Source organism: Scyliorhinus canicula, chromosome 25 (assembly GCF_902713615.1).
Source record: "Scyliorhinus canicula chromosome 25, sScyCan1.1, whole genome shotgun sequence".
Classification (NCBI taxonomy): domain Eukaryota; kingdom Metazoa; phylum Chordata; class Chondrichthyes; order Carcharhiniformes; family Scyliorhinidae; genus Scyliorhinus; species Scyliorhinus canicula.
In genome coordinates, this window is record NC_052170.1 from 10558570 (window position 1) to 10575695 (window position 17126).

Below are 17126 nucleotides of genomic sequence, written 5' to 3' on the forward strand. Positions count from 1 at the left end.
ACTCGCTGGGCCGCAAGTCTGATTATTTCCAAAAGGACTGCACTTTTGCCATGAATACATTATTGATGACGGGATGTGCCCCTCGCTAATTGCCCTTGAACTCCGTGGTTAGCTCGGCCACTTCAGAGGGGCAATTAAGAGTCGACCACATTGCTGTGGGTCTGGAGTCACGTGTAGGCCAGACCAGGCAAGAACAGGAGATTTCCCCCCCTAAAGGACATTAGTGAACCAGATGGGTTTCTACGATAATCGATGGTAGTTTCATGGACACTGTCACTGGGACTAGTTTACAATTCCAGATTTTATGAATTGAATTTACACTCCGCAAGCTTCCAATGGTGGCATTTGAACCCAGGTCCCCAGATCATTAGCCTGGGCCTCTGGATTACTAGTCCAGCGATATTAACTCTCTAGCACTCTTTCCCCCCTCAAAAGCTTTTCTTAAATTTTTTTTAGAGTACCCAATTAAGGGGCAATTTAGAACATAGAACATACAGTGCAGAAGGAGGCCATTCAGCCCATCAAGTCTGCACCGACCCACTTAAGCCCTCACTTCCACTCTATCCCCGTAACCCCTCCTACCCTTTTTGGTCACTAAGGGCAATTTATCACGGCCAATCCACCTAACCTGCACATCTTTGGACTGTGGGAGGAAACCGGAGCACCCGGAGGAAACCCACCCAGACACGGGGAGAACGTGCAGACTCCGCACAGACAGTGACCCAGCGGGGAATCGAACCTGGGACCCTGGCGCTGTGAAGCCACAGTGCTTATCCACTTGTGCTACCGCGCTGCCCAGAATTTAGCGTGGCCAATCCACCTACCCTGCACATCTTTGGGTTGTGGGGGGGGAAACCCACGCAGACACGGGGAGAATGTGCAAACCCCACACGGACAGTGACCCAGAGCCGGGATCGAACCTGGGACCTCGGCGCCGTGAGGCTGCAGCCCCCCCCCACCAAAATGTGACCACAATGCCCCTTTAAATCCGAAGCGATGGGGACTTTCGCTGATTGTGACTGGCGGACAAAATAACGTTACTGAACCTTTAAATCTATTTGTGGTGAATTTTCTCTTTGTTTATGTCTTTCCTTTATATCCAATGCTACGAAGCAGTGAGATGGAAAGTAAGCCCTTGAATGTGTTTTATGCTGATAACCTTGGGAAGTCCTGTTTCAAATCGCAGTTACATCAATCCAACAGGAACTGGAACTTTAAAAAGCCATTTACACGCCAGCCAAAACAGTCGGAAGATAGAAGTTTTACTTTGAGGATTTTCCATTTATTTCAGCCGCTTTCCAAGTCGTTATTTTTTTTTTCTTGGAGGAAATCTGGGATTACTGCCTTGATCAAACGTGGGACGGGATGCTCAAGTTGCTCGGAGACCCGATTCTGGGCCAGATTTTTTTTCCGTTGAAATCGTCATTCGTAGGATGGGGGGCATCACTGGCTGAGCCAGCATCCATCGCCCACCCCTAACTGCCCCTTGATCGGGCTGGCATACTCGGTCATTGCAGAGGGTAGTCAAGACCTAAACACTCTGAACCCGGAGTCACAAGGGGCTGGTTTAGCACAGTGGGCTAAACAGCTGTCTTGTAATGCGGAACAAGGCCAGCAGCGCGGGTTCAATTCCCGTACCGGCCTCCCCGAACAGGCGCCGGAATGTGGCAACTAGGGGCTTTTTCACAGTAACTTCATTGAAGTCTACTTGAGACAATAAGAGATTATTATGATTATGTAGGCCAGATGGGGTAAGGACGGCAGATTTCCTTCCTTACTTCATTAGTTAACCAGATGTTTTTTTTTTAACGACAATCATCATCATTAAACTTTTTAATTCCAGATATTTTTTTCTTGAAATCAAATTTCGCTGATTTGAAATCAAATCCCTCATTGCCCTTGAACTGAGAAGATTTACCAGAATTATACCAGGAATGAGGAATTTTAGATACAAGGAAAGATTGGGAAAATTGGGCTTGTTCCCCTTGCAGCCGAGAAGATTAAGAGGCGACCGTATTGAGGTGTTCAAAATTCTGAACAGTTTTGACAGGGTAGAGAAGGATATTCTGTTTCCACGAGTTGGTGTGTCAGTGATGAGGGGGGTCACAATTTCAAGATGGTCAGCAAGAGAGCTCGGAGTGAGATGAAGAGAAACCTCTTTCCTCAGAGAGGTGTTGGGGTTTGGAATGTGTTGCCTGGGAGAGTGGTGGAGCTGGAATCCATCGGAGGCTTCAGAAGAGAGCTGGATGCATATTTCGAAGTCTTGAATTTAGAGGGCTACAGAGATAGAGCTGGGGAATTGGACTGGGTAGGTTGCTCCTTTGGGAGCCGGTGCTGTCATGATGGGCCAAATGGCCTCCTTCTGTGCTGTAAATGTAAAAAAACGCATCTGCCACGGTGGGATTTGAACCCGTGTCCCTGGAGCATCACGCTGGGTGACGATAACACTACGCTACAGTCTCCTCACTGCATGAGGGCATCCCCTAGTGGCTGGAAGAATTGATTCCAGAATGACAGCCGGGAGTGCCCATGCCTCTGAGCCAGAATCTCCGGGTTTAATCCCACCCCGGGACTTGGTGGCTGAGGAATACCGCAGCCAAAAAGTTTGAGTCTCAACCCGTAAATCCTCCCAACACGCGCCAATGGCTGGCGGTGTGAGCGGGAGAGACTCCTGGTCAGCTGTGTTTGATGCGGAACGGCGTCGCTCGAGATGTAAGCCTCTGGCGACCGACTAGCCACCTCGGGGAAAACCTCGCTGTGGGAACAGATGAAAGTCCACCTTACCGCCGAGATGTGGGACGAACAACAACAACACACAACCTGTCCAGGTTATGACTCCAATTATTTTGGGATATAGTTCCTCACTCAGCAAAGTTCAGCTGCAAGCATTTGTACGACATCAATCATTTTGCTACATGTAAGGACAGCCTCCACCGTAGTTTGGTTAACAGCGGCCGAACAATAATCAGCTGAGGAATTTAGTGCTTCTTAAAGTTGAGCTCATCCGAAACTCTGCTGCCTGCTGGAGAGGGGGGGGGATAAGGCCATTGAGTTGGATTATCAGCCTTGATGAACGGCGAAGCAGGTTCAAAGGGTCGAACGGCTTCCTCCTGCTCCTTTTTTCTATATATCTGAGCCTCCCTCTCCACTGTGAAGACACCTCTTGTAACCTACCCCTTTGACAAAGCCGAGGCAGGTAAAACCATTGCGCATAACGGGAAGCTGGGTCAACACATAAGGAAGAGACTATACCGATAGCACATAAGAATAAACCAATAGGGGGAGATGATGTAGGATGGAGACTTAAACGGCAGCAGAGAATAATTGCGCCGAATGGGCTGAATCTGTGCTATCATAGAACTTACAGTGCAGAAGGAGGCCAATCGGCCCATCGAGTCTGCACCGCTCCTTGGGAAGAGCACCCTACCCAAGCCCACACCTCCACCCTATCCCCGTAACCCAACCGAACTGCTTTGGGCGCTAAGGGCAATTTAGCACGGCCAATCCACCTAACCTGCACAGCTTTGAACTGTGGGAGGAAACCGGAGCGCCCGGAGGAAACCCCACGCACGCACGGGGAGAACGTGCAGACTCCGCACTGACAGTCGCCCAAACCGGGAATCAAACCTGGGACCCTGGAGACGTGAAGCAACAGTGCTAACCACTGTGCTATCGCGCCGCCCTATCAATACAGTGTAGTTAAATGGCGCAGGCGGCTATACTGAGGCTCAATGTAATCGTATAAAACGTAGCGGGCAGGTGTGGTCTGTAGTCAGCAATCTTTGATATTAGTTCATCTGACACTCAGTACAGTCCAACGGTTGGAAAGAGTTAACACTAACCCTGTAATAATGAGGGTAATACTTGGCGAATTCGCTCTCCCAGAAAGTTCGCCCCAAACACAAACAAACTCGTTTATACATATATATATATAGCTAAGCACACACACAAAGATTCCATTCTCTGTATAAAATAATGATAAAATGGAAGGAAACTCGGAACTTCCGCTCGTCGATCTGGGTTCTGAGGACTGTGTTCAGGAAGATATTAGTCAGCTGATTCACGCATTTCACACAAAGAATAGGAGCATTGCTTTTCTCATTGCTTCCTCCTCGAAATACTGGAACTGACTCGAGGCTGGGTTGCGGGGGGGTGGGGGGGGGAATGTTGGCAAGGGGTGGGGGGTGCGGTTACTGTGAACGTGGAATCAACACGTCCAGTCGCATTGTTCCGCTGGATGACTGACAGTCCCTCAGCATGATAAGAAGTCAAGGCTCACTGGCGTCGACTGTCTCGCAAGGCTGAAAGTGAACAACTCCGAGGCGCGCCAAATCCCCGGCTTTTTTCTATTTTTAAAACAATTCTTCGGTGGGGCGCGGCCACTTGCTGCCCACTCCTAATTGCCCTTGAACTCTTGTGGGGCATTCTAGACCGAGAGGTCATAGTTGTCGTGATATGCAAACATGCAACCAATGGACACTCAGAATAGGACACAACCAATGGGCAGTCAGGACACTCAGAGGTGGCATCACCACAAGGGGGCAGCAGGGTAGCATTGTGGATAGCACAATGGCTTCATAGCTCCGGGGTCCCAGGTTCGATTCCCGGCTTGGGTCACTGTCTGTGCGGAGTCTGCACGTCCTCCCCGTGTGTGCGTGGGTTTCCTCCGGGTGCTCCGGTTTCCTCCCACAGTCCAAAGATGTGCAGGTTAGGTGGATTGGCCATGATGAATTGCCCTTAGTGTCCAAAATTGCCATTAGTGTTGGGTGGGGTTACTGGGTTATGGGGATAGGGTGGAGGTGTTAACCTTGGGTAGGGTGCTTTTTCCAGGAGCCGGTGCAGACTCAATGGGCCGAATGGCCTCCTTCTGCACTGTAAATTCTATGATACTCTAAAAAAAAATTTTCAAGAATTGTATTTGCCCCTTTAAGGGGTTGTTAAGTAGTCAATTGATCATTTGTTTAACTGTTGGACTCAGAAGAGTATACATTGGGGATAACGGGAACAGTGAAATGAAATGAAAATTGCTTATTGTCACGAGTAGTCTTCAAATGAAGTTACTGTGAAAAGCCCCTAGTCGCCACATTCTGTTCGGGGAGGCTGGTACGGGAATTGAACCGTGCTGCTGGCCTGCCTTGGTCTGCTTTCGCAGCCAGCAATTTAGCCCAGTGTGCTAAACCAGCAGAGCTGTGAGGCTGACTAAGTCAATAAGAGCTCGTACAGTGTAGAAAAGGTTCCACTTCTGCTAGCAACTAACACCCGCTTGCATTTACCGTTTATTGCAGCAAAACATCCCCAAGGCGCTTCACAATTGCGATGATCAAACAGAATGTAACATCGAACCACGTAAGGCGATGTTAGGACTGTTGATCAAATGCTTGCTTCAGGAGGAAGGTCTTCAGGGGGCCGACTGAAAGGAGAAGGCGAGAGGAGTGAATTCCAGCGAGTGGCTGGCAGAGATAAGGAGAGGCAAGGCCTCAAAGTCTCTTCGCTTTGCCCAGCGGAGAGGCTTTGTCAATAAGTAGTGGAAAAGAACACCTCATTAAAGACTAGTGAGTGGCCCCTGAGGACTGGGTGGCGACAGCACTCTGAAACCAATGTTCTCCGAGGGAATATTTCAATACTCGGCATTTACAATGTCTTCGAAAAACACCGTCTTCCTGTTGGTCCAGAAACAATGTTGTCTCACTTTTATACAATGGGGGGGGGGGGGTTTCAGAACAAATGTTCTTGGACAAGTTTGCCTGGACGAGACTTTGAGTCAGCGACGCTTGGCAAATCAAGTTAACCGCTTGCGTGCAAAGCTTGAGGGTTGTGTCTGGACGAGAGAACACAACTGGATCATCGGCATCAGTAACTCCAACGTGGAGTTCAGGAGGAGTGTTGTTACTCAGAGAGTGATGAGGATGTGGAACGTGCCACCACAAGGGGTAATCAGAGGTGAGTGGCACAGAGGATAAACGCACCAGGGCGAAAGGGACGGAAGGTTTGTGATTAAACCTTCAGGAAAAATGCAAACAAAGTTGGCAGCTCTGTCCGGAATTCTCCAGCCGTATCGGGCCTCACCTTTTCCCGCTGGCAGCTCCTCCCCCCCCCCCCCCCCCCCCCCCCCATCGTGGGTTTATAGGCGGCGTGGGGTGGCTTCATTGAGAAACGTTGGGAGTGTAGAATCCCACTGCCAGCATCCGGCATGCCGGAGAGAAAAACCCGGCTGGGGGACCGGAGAATCACAGAATCTACATTGCAGAAGGAGGCCATTCGGCCCATCGAGTCCACACCCGCCCTTGGAAAGAGCGCCCCACTTAAGCCCACGCCTCCGCCCTATACCCGTAACCCAGTAACCCCACCCCACCTTTTTGGACACCAAGGGGCATTTTAGCATGGCCAATCCGCCTAACCTGCACATCTGTGGACTGTGAGGGGAAACCGGAGCACCCGGAGGAAACCCACGCACACACGGGGAGGACGTGGCAAACTCTGGGGCAGCACGGTAGCACAAGTGGATAGCACTGTGGCTTCACAGCGCCAGGGTCCCAGGTTCGATTTCCCCGCTGGGTCACTGTCTGTGCGGAGTCTGCATGTTCTCCTCGTGTCTGCGTGGGTTTCCTCCGGTTTCCTCCCACAGTCCAAAGACGTGCAGGTTAGCTGGATTGGCCATGATAAATTGCCCTTAGTGTCCAAAAAAGGTGAGGAGGGGTCATTGGGTTGTGGGGATGGGGTGGAAGTGAGGGCTTAAGTGGGTCGCTGCAGACTCGATGGGCCGAATGGCCTCCTTCTGCACTGTATGTTCTATGTTGTTCCAGATAGACTGTGACCCAAGCCGGGAATCAATGCTGGCTCCATGGCGCTGTGAGGCAGCAGTGCTAACCGCCATGCCCGCCCTCTAACTCCACTCTTCTATTCAAGAGACTGGGAAGCAGGTGAAGACTTTCGTTGATGAGGACTTTAGCGAGAGAAAATAAAGAGGAACTGTTTCCGATGCCTGAAGGCTGGCTTTACAGAGGGCACTGATTTAAGGTAATTGGCGAATGATCCAGAACCGGTACGAGGGAAAATATTTTTAATTCGCGTGGTTAGAAATTTGGAAAGTCTTACCGATGGGGAGGTGCAAACCGAATTAATCATCGCCTTCAAAGGGCGATTGGATCAGTACTTCAAGGAGGAAGAGAGGATCACAGCGATTGGGTGGAGAAGAGCAGAGGACGGGGGGAGGGGGAATGGTGGGACCACCTGGATTACTCTCTGAAAGACCCAGCCCGATCTTGGTGGGCCAAATGGTCTTCTGTTCTATCCCATTCTCTGAGTGCTGATTTTCAAGGGGGCTGACCCTCTTCAAGGGTGAAAGCTCACTAGGGTTGGACGGCACGTTAGGGCAGCGGTTAGCACTGTTGCTTCACAGCTCCAGGGCTCCAGGTTCGATTCCCGGCTTGGGTCACTGTCTGTGTGGAGTCTGCACATCCTCCCCGTGTCTGCGTGGGTTTCCTCCGGGTGTTCCGGTTTCCTCCCACTGTCCAAAGATGTGCGGGTTGGGTGGATTGGCCATGATCAATTGCCCTTAATGTCCAAAAAGGGTAGGTGAGGTTACGAGGAGGTCCGGGCTTAAGTAGGGAGCTCTTTGCAACCCATTGGTGCAGACTCGATGGGCCGAATGGCCTCCTTCTGCACTGTAAATTCTACGGTTCTATGGAAGAGGCACAAGTATTATTTTTGTTGAGCAATCAGTATTGTTCATCAGAGTCACACATTAAAGCTGTCTTTTTTTTTTCACAGCCAGATAGATCATCGCTGAGCTTTATCCAAGCCACACTCAACAGACCCGAGGGCCCTATGGAAATACTTTGGTATTGGCGAATGGAAAGTCCAACCGGAGTGGTGTTGACAGCAGCAGTCAGCACGATGGTCTCAATATGGAACATCAGTGGATACGTGCTGTTGTGCGATTGCATCCTCCCCCCTCCCAAATCTCTCCAGTCAGGAAATAACAAACGTTGCCTCAGAATGCATCACCACCGGCCAGGAAATGTTTCTGGTTGCAAGTGTCACTGAAAATCAGTTGGTGGGTTTGGTTTCGCAATCGTCGCTCCCATCTGCAGTGATTCTTCCCTTCGCAAGTTTTCTTAGCTTTGTGGGCGCACTGGCCAGCACTCGCAGCCCCACGGATTTGATCCGGCCTCGGGTGACTGTCTGTGTGGAGTCTGCACGTCCTCCCCGTGTGTACGTGGGTTTCCTCCGGCTGCTCCGGTTTCCTCCCACGGTCCAAAGATGTGCGGGTTAGGTGGATTGGCCATGATAAAGTGCCCCTTAGCGTCCAACGGTTAGGTGGGGGGAGTGGGCCGAGGTAGGGAGCTCTTTGAAGGGCCGAGACAGACTCGATGGGCCGAATGGTCTCCTTCTGCACAGTAGATATTCTATTCTATGGTGGAAATTACCCCAGAAGTTTGTAATGGTCTTAAAGGGGACTATGAGTGCCTAACTGATCAAACGGATCTCCTCCCACTGTCTCTGTCCCTTTCAGGCAATCCCTCTCTATCTCACACAATTGGATATTACAAGCGGAGATAAACATGGAGTGCTTGCCTGGATGAGCGCAGCTCCAACAACACAAGAAGCTCGACGTCATTCAGGACAAAGCAGCCCCGCTTGATTGGCACCCCATTCACCGCCGTAAATATTCACCACCCCCCACCCCCTCCACCACTGATCCACAGAGGTGACTATACAACATGCGCTGTAGCAACCTGCCGAGACTCCTTTCAGATCCATGCCCGGAACAAGAACAGCAGATATACGGGAACACCAATCTGTGCCCACACCAACCTCTGACTTGGAAATATATCCTATTGCGGGCTGGTTTAGCTCACTGGGCTAAACAGCTGGCTTTTAAAGCAGACCAAGGCAGGCCAGCAGCACGGTTTGATTCCCGTACCAGCCTCCCCGAACAGGCACCGGAATGTGGTGACTAGGGGCTTTTCACGGTAACTTCATTGCAGCCTACTGGTGACAATAAGCGATTTTCATTTCATTTCATTTCATTTCCAATATCGGCCGTTTGCTGGGCCAAAATCCTGCAAGCCCCTTCCTAACAGTGCCATGTATCTACCTACACCAGCGGTTCAAGAAGGCAGCGGTTCAAGAAGGCAGCGGTTCAAGAAGGCAGCTCACCCACCACCTTCTCAAGAGGCAATTAGCGGGGTGTAGTAAATGCTGGCCTTTGTTGCATTATTATAAAGATATAAAGGCATCAATCTCTCATAAAGGATTGGGCGAACATGGTGTGGGTTCATTTATTGAGGCAGGGCATATGAGGACAGTTATACAGCTTGAAGGCATCAGAGCTGTGCTGTGTTCTGCTCACAGGCAAAAGTGAAACTGAGACTGGATCACGTGACACGCTTCCCTTCTAATGAAGGCATGCTGCTATCCCCAATGTCAAGGGCAGCACGGTAGCATTGTGGACAGCACAATCGCTTCACAGCTCCAGGGTCCCAGGTTCGATTCCGGCTTGGGTGACTGTCTGTGCGGAGTCTGCACATCCTCCCCGTGTGTGTGTGGGTTTCCTCCGGGTGCTCCGGTTTCCTCCCACAGTCCAAAGATGTGCAGGTTAGGTGGATTGGCCGTGCTAAATTGCCCTTAGTGTCCAAAATTGCCCTTAGTGTTGGGTGGGGTTACTGGGTTATGGGGATAGGGTGGAGGTGTTGACCTTGGGTAGGGTGCTCTTTCCAGGAGCCGGTGCAGACTCGATGGGCCGAATGGCCTCCTTATGCACTGTAAATTATATGAAAGGCATATTACAACATCCTTCTTTCTTTTTAAAGATACTCTCCCCCCCCTTTCCAAAGCAGTATAACTATTCACAGTACCTGTTCCTGTTCAGTAATCACTACACAAGCGTGGACCGGGTGTGACAGCACCTGGGTGGGTCTCCTAGGCTATTGGAGACCCTTGGGTGGTTGGGGACAGGGCAGAGTGGCACCCTGGCTCTCCCTCTGGGCACCTTGGCACTGCCAGGGTGCCAAGCTGGTGTCATGATGGCAATGCCAAGGGTTGGGGCCTGAGGGGGGGGCCATGCCCGTGAAAGGGGGATAAGGGGTGGTGTGAAGGGTGGGGGGAGGGGGAAGGGATGATGGGTAGGTATAATGGGGCCTCATAAAGGTTGGGGCAGTGAAAAGTGAGGGCCCTGAAACGGGGGGAGGCTGTAAAAATGGGACCCTCAGCCACCCCATAGCGGGGTGCCCTCACTTGGGGGGTGTTTGAGATAATGCCTGTGTGTGCGGGGGTTGACATTGTCCGTGTGAGGGGGCGAAGGGGGGGGGAGTCTCCAGCTCACTTACAGATCGGGGCACCCTTTCAAAATGGCGGCCCGATCTCTGAGGAGCCAGTCTTGCCGGCGAGTTCAGCTCCCCAGAGCTGGAAACGTTTTTAAGTGTGGGCCAGACCGAGGAGAAACTGCCCAAGGCCCAAAATAATGACCAAGGGCGCGGTTTAATTCAGTGGGAACAAAGTCCCGTTTGGCGAGCACGTTAAGCCGCGTGTTTCCCGGCACTCACAGTGTCGAGAATCAAGTGTCAGTCGGGTTAGATACGGGTCTCAATGGGGTACGCGCGGGCGGAGGCTACACTCGGCCCCGCTTTCTGCACCGAGGGTCTCCGGTCGGCCGAATTCCTCAGCGCCGCGAGAGACCCGGACACCATTTTGAAATGGTGTGCCGATCTCTGGAGCCCAGCTTCGATCGCCGACCCCTTCGACCTTCCTCCTGGTTTTATTCAAGTTCACCATCGGTCCGGCCCACACCTGGCCGCTCGACATTCCCGACGGAGCTAAGCCGGTGCTACGCCGTCACAGCTTTTCTGCGCAGTGACCACGCTGAGGGTTCAATACTCACCGGGGCTGGGTTGCAGCCTGACAAAAGGGTCGAGGGTCATCTCGTGCCATGTCACACCATGTGAGGCTGTTCCCCGCGTCGCGCCTGTGCTTGATCTCGCTGCCACTCTGTCTGACCACCGCTGGCCGTACACAGGCACCCGTCACTCAGAAGGTCTTTGCGAACACGTTGTGGGTTCATTTATTAAGACAAGGCGCACGGGTAAACCATGCATGGATGTAAAGCTTGAAGACGCCAGCAAGAGTTGTGTGTGTGCGCTCTTCTCCCAGGCAAAAGTGAAACGGATCAATGACGCACTTCCCTTCTGGTGATGTCATGCAGCCATCCCTTAAAGATATAATACAGCCAGGACCATCCGCACATCCCAAAAAGGAATAACAAAGAGGTCCTGATGCTGGATGAGGAATGACTGAAGTCCAATCCAGCCAATAGGCTCAAGTGACCTACTTTTATGTTCCATGTTTTATGTTTCTGCTTATTGACAAATAACTCAGGTCGTGACCTCCGTCTGCCCAATGGCCACAATGTTGGGTTTTGCCCATTCGCGTTACGGTCGCTCCCATTGCCTTTCCTGGTCGCGCTCCACTTCTTTCAGTGTACCTGACTCCTAAAACAGGGTGACCTCCACCCCTTCTCTTCCTTGAATAAGAGGTGATGTGGAGATGCCGGCGTTGGACTGGGGTGAGCGCAGTAAGAAGTCTCACAAACACCAGGTTAAAGTCCAACAGGTTTGTTTCAAACACTAGCTTTCGGAGCACTGCTCCTTCCTGAGGAAGGAGCAGTGCTCCGAAAGCTAGTGTTTGAAACAAACCTGTTGGACTTTAACCTGGTGTTTGTAAGACTTCTTACTTGAATAAGAGAGGCAGAGCAGACGGAGTCTTGACTTAACTTCCCATCTGAAAGGTGTCGCTCCACGGAGTGTCCGTCTGGCTGCTGCGCTGATCTCCGGGCTGCCGTGGGATTCGAACCCACTAACCTCTGATTCCGAGCTGAGGGAGCCGCCCACTGAAGCACGGACGCTAGCGCAATGCGCAACCAGGGCGAGAGAATGGTGCGGAAAGAGAATCTTAGAAAAATCTACAACTCCCCGGAGTTTCTCTATCCCTGTCAGTGTAAAAGACACAGACCGAAGCTTGTGGAGACAAACACACGCACACACACACGCCGAAATACTCCCATGATCTTCGCATGCAGGCGACACATTGGCTGGGATAATAATATAGGGTGTAACCTGCGGCCCATCTGCGGCCCCCACGGGACATTTTGTTGACCGTTGACCCAGGCGCAGGGTCGCCACATTCCGCAGATTTCCACCCGTGTAGTTTTTTTCCTCCCGGTTTGAAGTGATTCCCACGCAAAGCGAGGCCGAGTGAAATGAGGAGCGAGCGGATTGCTCACAACATCGACTGTGAGAGCCGAGCGCTCCCTCTGCGTCCAAAGCGTAAATATTTATTTTCTTGTGATTCCTTTTGAAGTTAATAACAGCTCCATTAATATATCAATGACTGAGCATTTTCTATAACTCGTTATGAAATATTTGGCGTGTATTAATTGTGTTTAATCTTATTCGCGGGGTCACGGTTCGTGAACAAATTCGATCTTGCGACCGACTGGGATGAAGGAGGGTCACCCATGCGGCCTATTCACTGGCCCAGGTTACCCACTACTCATCTGGGTTGGCGCCTCTACCCAGTGCCGAGGGAGCGCTGCAGTATCAGAGGTACTGTCTTCAGGATGGGATGTCAAACCGAGACCCCCGTCTGTCTTCCCAGTTGGGTGTGAAAGATTGAAATAGAGCATCGCAAAAACAAAATTCCCGCCGGGTTCACTAATGCTCCTTCAGGGGGACGGAAATCTGCCCTCCTTACCCGCTCTGGCCTACACGTGGCTCCAGACCTCACAGCAGTGTGGTTCACGGTTAACAGCCCCTCTGAGAGGGTCCAGCAAGGCCACTCGATTCCAAAGGGGCAATTAGGGTTGAGCGACCGATGCCGGCCCAGCCAGCAACCACCAACTTCCCAGGATTTAAAAAAAAATCAGCTGGTTATTCATCCAGCTGCTTTGTGGGAGATTGCTGTGGGAGATTGTGGGAGATTGTGGGAGATTGCTGTGGGAGATTGTGGGAGATTGTGGGAGATTGTGGGAGATTGCTGTGGGAGATTGTGGGAGATTGTGGGAGATTGCTGTGGGAGATTGTGGGAGATTGCTGTGGGAGATTGCTGTGGGAGATTGTGGGAGATTGCTGTGCGCGGATTGACGGGCGAATTTACCCGCCTTGCAATGGCAGACTGAGCTCCAAAAGTAGCTCATTGGCTGCGGAGGAAAACTGGGGATGCGATAGGCAGCCGGCAAAGAGCATGTCCTTCCTTCTAACCGAGGGCCGCTGGAGGCTGTTGGCGGCATTCCCAATGAGCGAGGGGGATGAAACGGGGGGGGGGGGGGGGGGGGGGAGACAGCCCAGGAGAGTTTCCAGGACAGTCGAACCGTCGAGTGCACCGCCAGTCCCAGCGGCTTCTAAACGCGCTGACGGAAAGCCGGCCAAGGGATGGTTACGGAAAGGACTTGCAGTTATTTGGCTCTCGCGAATGTAGCTAATGAAGTTCAGTTGTTTCAAAACACACAGCGCGGCCAGTCCCAGGATGCACCTGGGGGGGACATGACAGGCATGGCCGGCAGCTGCTTCCTGCTCAGGTTCCGGTTCAGTCGCATGAGCGGAGAAGGCTGTGCGTGCACCCCTGCCCCCTCCCCTCCTCCGACTCAACACATCTCCCCCCCCCCCCCAACAGGATATTACAGCACTGCAGGTGTACAGCGACAAGACATAGATGGAGCATCTCCCAAACTGTTAGCTGACCCGTCCGAACTCACGTGGCCGAAGCCAGTCACGCTAGCTGAGGCGAGAGCACGTCGAACTGTTAACCCTTCCCTCCCCCCACCCACGCACACACACACAAACACACAAGCCCCAATTGCTTTGCTTCCTCACATTTTTAACCCTTCTCCGTACTGCTCCATTCCTCATTCCTTCACTGCACCGTGGTTTGAGCCACAGAACGACAGCATTGCGGGCTATTGGTGGGGATGTGGATCTTTAGGAACCACATCGAGTGGTAATTATGCACCGCTACAATATCTTTTTAACAGGAACTGCCTCTAAAGGGAACAACCAGGCACCGCACAGGATGGCAATGCCCAGACAAGGAGTCACACCATCTGTAAGCTTCTTGTTTTCCCCTCTGGGTGGTGCCCCCTCCATACATACTGAGCCAATTCTGCCCCCCCCCCCTCTAAACACCGACACCATCGCCGGGACCCCCCCTGTAAATACTGACCCCATTCTGGGGACTCCCCCCCCCCCCCCACTCTAAACACCGACACCATCGCCGGGACCCCCCTGTAAATACTGAGCCAATTCTGGGGACTCCCCCCCCACTCTAAACACCGACACCATCGCCGGGACCCCCCTGTAAATACTGAGCCAATTCTGGGGACCCCCCCTCTAAACACCGGCACATTCGCCGGGACCCCCTGTAAACATCGACACCATCGCCGGGACCCCCCTGTAAATACTGAGCCAATTCTGGGGATCCCCCCCCCCCACTCTAAACACCGACACACTCACCGGGACCCCCTGTAAACATCGACACCATCGCCGGGACCCCTCTGTAAATACTGACCCCATTCTGGGGACCCCCTCCTGTAAACATCGACACCATCGCCGGGATTCCCCTGTAAACACTGACCCCATTCTGGGGACCCCCTCCTGTAAACACCGACACACTCCCAGGGCCCCCCCCCCCCCCTGTAAATACTGACTCACTCCCGGGACCCCCTCCTGTAAACACCGACATACTCCCAGGCCCCCCCCCCTGTAAATACTGACTCACTCCCAGGGCCCCCCCCCTGTAAATACTGACTCACTCCCAGGGCCCCCCCCTCCTGTAAATACTGACTCACTCCCAGGGCCCCCCCCCTGTAAACACCGACACACTCCCAGGGCCCCCCCCCCTGTAAATACTGCCTCACTCCCAGGTCTCCCCCCTGTAAATACTGACTCACTCCCGGGGACCCCCTCCTGTAAATACTGACTCACTCCCAGGGCCCCCCCCCTCCTGTAAATACTGACTCACTCCCAGGGCCCCCCCCCCCTGTAAATACTGACTCACTCCCGGGGACCCCCCCCCCTATAAATACTGACTCACTCCCGGGGACCCCCTCCTGTAAATACTGACTCACTCCCGGGGACCCCCTCCTGTAAATACTGACTCACTCCCAGGGCCCCCCCCCCTCCTGTAAATACTGACTCACTCCCAGGGCCCCCCCCTGTAAATACTGACTCACTCCCGGGGACCCCCCCCCCTATAAATACTGACTCACTCCCGGGGACCCCCTCCTGTAAATACTGACTCACTCCCGGGGACCCCCTCCTGTAAATACTGACTCACTCCCGGGGACCCCCTCCTGTAAACACCGACACACTTCCAGGGCCCCCCCCCTGTAAATACTGACACTCCCAGGGCCCCCCCCCCCCTGTAAACACCGACACACTCCCAGGGCCCCCCCCCCCCCCCCGTAAATACTGACTCACTCCCGGGGACCCCCTCCTGTAAACACCGACACACTCCCAGGGCCCCCCCCCCCTGTAAATACTGACTCACTCCCAGGGCCCCCCCCCCTGTAAATACTGACTCACTCCCAGGCCCCCCCCCCTGTAAATACTGACTCACTCCCAGGGCCCCCCCCCCTGTAAATACTGACTCACTCCCGGGCCCCCCCCTGAAAATACTGACTCACTCCCAGGGCCCCCTCCCCTGTAAATACTGACTCACTCCCAGGGCCCCCCCCTGTAAATACTGACTCACTCCCAGGGCCCCCTCCCCTGTAAACACCGACACACTCCCAGGGCCCCCCCCCCCCTCCTGTAAATACTGACTCACTCCCAGGGCCCCCTACCCTGTAAACACCGACACACTCCCAGGGCCCCCCCCTCCTGTAAATCCTGCTCACTCCCGGGGACCCCCTCCTGTAAACACCGACACACTCCCAGGCCCCCCCCCCCCTGTAAATACTGACTCACTCCCGGGGACCCCCTCCTGTAAACACCGACACACTCCCAGGCCCCCCCCCCCTGTAAATACTGACTCACTCCCGGGGACCCCCTCCTGTAAACACCGGCACACTCCCAGGGCCCCCCCCCCCTGTAAACACCGACACACTCCCAGGCCCCCCCCCCTGTAAACACCGACACACTCCCAGGGCCCCCCCCCCCTGTAAATACTGACTCACTCCCGGGGACCCCCTCCTGTAAACACCGACACACTCCCACGGCCCCCCCCCCCCTGTAAATACTGACTCACTCCCAGGCCCCCCCCCCTGTAAATACTGACTCACTCCCAGGCCCCCCCCCCTGTAAATACTGACTCACTCCCGGGGACCCCCCCCCCCCCCCCACTGTAAATACTGACTCACTCCCAGCCCCCCCCCCCCCCCCCCTGTAAATACTGACTCACTCCCAGGCCCCCCCCCCTGTAAATACTGACTCACTCCCGGGGACCCTTGTCAATGCTGATATATTCCCGTGTTTGTCCATGTTGGAACCAAGGCTGTAATGAGGTTAGAAGCTGAGTGACCCTGGGCGGAACCCAAACTGAGTGTCCGTGACCAGTTTATTGTGGAGTAAGTGCCGTTTGATAACACTGTCGATGACCCCTTCCATCACTGTGCTGATGATGGAGAGTAGACTGATGGGGCGGTAATTGCCCGGGTTGGATTTGTTCTGTTGCTTGTGCACAGGACACACCTGGGAGATTTGCCACATTGCCGGGTAGATGGCAGTGAGCAGATGCAATCTGATTTTCGATGTTGGTTGCAGGGTGAATATTGGCCAGGACACCGGGGAAAACCTCCCCTGCTCTCTAACTGCTGCCATAGAACAGTACAGCACAGAACAGGCCCTTCGGCCCTCGATGTTGTGCCGGGCCTTGTCCGAAACCAAGATCAAGCTGTCCCACTCCCTGTCATTCTGGTGTGCTCCATGTGCCTATCCAATAACCGCTTGAAAGTTCCTAAAGTGTCCGACTCCACTATCACAGCAGGCAGTCCATTCCACACCCTAACCACTCTCTAGTAAAGAACCTACCTGGGATCTATAAGGCCAGATGAGAGGTAGACAAAGCCTTGATTTAAGGCCTCACCTGAAAGACGACACCTCCAACAGTGCAGTGCTCCCTTGGGACTGGAATGA